The following is a 3,736-nucleotide window of genomic DNA, read 5'->3' on the forward strand; positions in this document are numbered from 1 at the left end:
TGGGCTCAAAATTATAACATTTACAACGTAAATTAGATTTTGTAATCTGAACTTTAGGAGTTAATATAATAAATATTATGCAATAAGAAAAAGCCCTTTGATTTCTTGAGTGAGATTCTTCATTGTAAGACTTGAAATGGTCTTTCAAGGGAAAATGGGCAAACTTATAAATATTATATCATAATAATAATAATAATAATAATAATGCAAAATATTGGTCTCTGTTCTGTTCTGGATCAATTGCAAAAATACCCTTAAATAATACATTTGATTTCAGCCATTACCCCCACTCAGGAAAAAAACAATAACATCATATATACCCTTATAAATGTAGATTCCCTATAATACCCTTTATTTATTTATATAATATTATAATATATTAAAATAAATAAATATAGATATACTTTTATCCCACTTTCTCTCTCCTCTCTGACGTTGTTTTTCACCTGCATCGTTTCTCTCTCTTCGAGCCTTTTTCCTTCTCTCTCTTCGAATTTCTCTTTTCCGACGCGATTTTTTGGCAAATTCGATGTGAGAAACAAATGAAATCTACAAGAATCTCATCCAATAAGCATAGTGGGGAACATGAAAGGGAATGAAAAATTAAAGATGCCAAGAGTGTGATATTCCTTTTTCGTGAATGTAATGACATTATCAATTCATATTTGTACTAAATTGACTGGTGTATTACATTGTAAATACAGTCGTCAAACAGGTCAAACTCGTCAAACTCAACGAAACTCGTCTCTCGTAAAACTCGTAATACTAATCAAACTCATAAAACTTGTCAAACTAGTCAAACTCGTAACACCCATTTGGGGTTTCATGTTTATTTCAGTGTTTGACTAGTTTGGCGAGTCAACGCGGTCAAATGATGGTTTAAGTTACATGGTATATATAGGGCTATTATGACATTAATGTGTTTTTGTTATTCGTAAAGCATTCGAGAAAATGATAAATTCTACCATAAGCCAATGTGTTACATAAAATGTACTAGAACATTTAGGTTTTGTTTCGAAGAACATGCATTGTTAAACAAAATAAGGTGTTAAATTTAGAGAGATGCGATTATTTATTACTTATGAAATTTGTTATATGGGGTGTTTATTAACATGTTCATGGTTTAGAATTGATAAATTTTCCAAATCCGAGAGTTTGACGAATTCCACGAGTTTGACGAGTCAACGCGGTCAAATGGTGGTCGAAATTACATTTCGAAAGTTCAACGTTGTGTATAGGGGCTATTATGACATATTTAACGTGTTTTTGTTATTCGTAAAGCATTCAAGAAAATGATAAATTCTACCCTAAGCCAATATGTTACATAAAGTGTACTAGAATATTAGGGTTTCGTTTGAGAGAACATACATTGTTAAACAAAATAATGTGTTAAATTTAGAGAGTTGCGATTATTTTTTACTTATGAAATTTGTTATATGGGGTATTTATTAACATGTTCATGGTTTGAAATTGATAAATTCGCCAAATCCGAGAGTTTGACGAGTTTGACTAGTTTGACGAGCTTGGTTGTAAAAGGCGCGGGGCGTCACGAGACGCAAAAGGTCCAAAAAACTGAGGCGTGAGGTGTGAGGCGGAGGTGCACGTGAGGCACCTATCATTTTTACATCAATATATATATATATATATATTATAGTTTAGGTAGTATAGATTATATACTAACTATATCAACATAGATTATATAATTTAGTTAGTATAGTATGCTTATTATAAAATTTACAATAATATAAATAAAATTAAAAAATAGAATGATAGATAAATATTATTTGTTTAGATAAAAAAATTAACTTTTTAAATATCACCAATGCATATATATATATATAATGAATCTTATCATTTAATTTCTATAGTATATATATATATATATATTTAAAAAGAAGAGTCTTAGTGGACGCCACTTATTTCTTAAATTTAATTAAATGATTCCCTCCACATGCCTTTCTCAAGAAGGCTCTCCCACACGCCCACGTTTTCTCCTTCTTCAATTTTCATCATTTTTTTTTCAGAAAATTTGATTTTTCTGTGATTGCACCGCACCATATCTCAGAGGTGCGCGACTCACGCCTTGTACGGAGTGCACAGAAAGACGTGCCTAAGACCGTTTCCTGTATTTTGCCTCGCCTCCAAGTCTGGAGGCGATTTTCTTATCGTCTATACGCCCCCACCGCCTAGGCACGCCGTAGACGCGCTTTTTTAAATTAAGTTGATGAGTCAACGCAGACAAATGGTAGTCGAAATTATATTTTGAGGGTACAATATTGTGTATAGGGGCTATTATGACGTATTTAACATGTTTTTGTTATTTGTAAAGCATTCGAGAAAATGATAAATTCTACCACAAACCAATGTATTACATAAAGTGTACTAGAACATTAGGGTTTCGTTTGGGAGAACATGCATTGTTAAACAAAATAAGGTATTAAATTTAAAGAGTTGCGATTATTTTTTACTTATGAAATTTGTTATATGGGGTGTTTATTAACATGTTCAGGGTTTGAAATTGATAAATTCGTCAAATCGAGAGTTTGACTAGTTTGACCAGTTTGACGAGTCAACGCGGTCAAAGATGGTCGAAATTACATTTCGAAGGTACAACGTTGTGTATTCGGGTTATTATGACGTATTTAACGTGTTTTTGTTATTCGTAAAATATTCGAGAAATTTATAAATTCTACTCTAGGCTAATATGTTATATAAAGTATACTAGAAAATTAGGGTTTCATTTGGGAGAATATGATGGTTGTGATGCTCTATGATGATCGTACGATATGAGAACATATGTATTATAATGAATTCATTGGATGAATGCATTGTTTGTTCATTGTTTATTTTGCATATTTGATAAATAATGACTGTTGGTTGTAATGCTCTAGGATGTTCCGTGATATGACATTTTGATATTGTATTGATTCATTGATTTATGAATGCGTTACATTCCGTTATATGATTGGCATGTTTGTTATATTTCGGTATCCTTGAATCATTATAGAATGATTCTAAACTCCCTGGTCAGTTATCATTGTGGGAACAATGATGAATTAAGACTAGCATGAGGTGTGATCGATGCATTGGATGCATATCACAATCATGGGTACTCGTTGTGAACGAGTGACTGGGTGACCCGCATGAGATTGTCACATGGACAGAGTCATGACTTGAATCTCATACAGCGGTTCGTTCTTGGATCCTCAGACCTGAGATGTCTAGAGTATCTGATATGAGGAGTGGCGTGTCTTGACTGCGTCAAACGTCGTCTTTAACCGGATGATTATAACGGCGTTGATCAGATACGTTCACGAATCATATGGAGATAATAGACATGCAATATGGGACTTATCACCTCCTCAATAGGAGAGATATCGCTGGGCCCTCTCGTGGAAGTCGGACTATGAAAATGCGTGGCCACGCTATAGATGAAGTTGCATATATTTTATTAGTCGATTTGCCAAGACGAGAAAGCGGTTGAACTTGAAGGGTGGCTCAAACCATGCCCTTGTTCAACATATGATATCGTGAGATAAAGGATCAGAACTCGAGCTGTTATTGCCTAGGTTAGATCACCTCTAACTCAATTCAACGTGGGCGGTCATGGCGTCTTGCTAGAGGCTAACCATGACTTGTAGATCAGGAATGGTTCTCGAGGCTGCTGCCACTGCGAATGGGCCTACAGGGTCACACACCATTAGGGATGGACTTATATGTGAAGTATCAGAAAGAT

This window comes from Tarenaya hassleriana, unplaced genomic scaffold (assembly GCF_000463585.1).
Source record: "Tarenaya hassleriana unplaced genomic scaffold, ASM46358v1 Cleome13, whole genome shotgun sequence".
In the NCBI taxonomy this organism is placed as follows: Eukaryota; Viridiplantae; Streptophyta; class Magnoliopsida; order Brassicales; family Cleomaceae; genus Tarenaya; species Tarenaya hassleriana.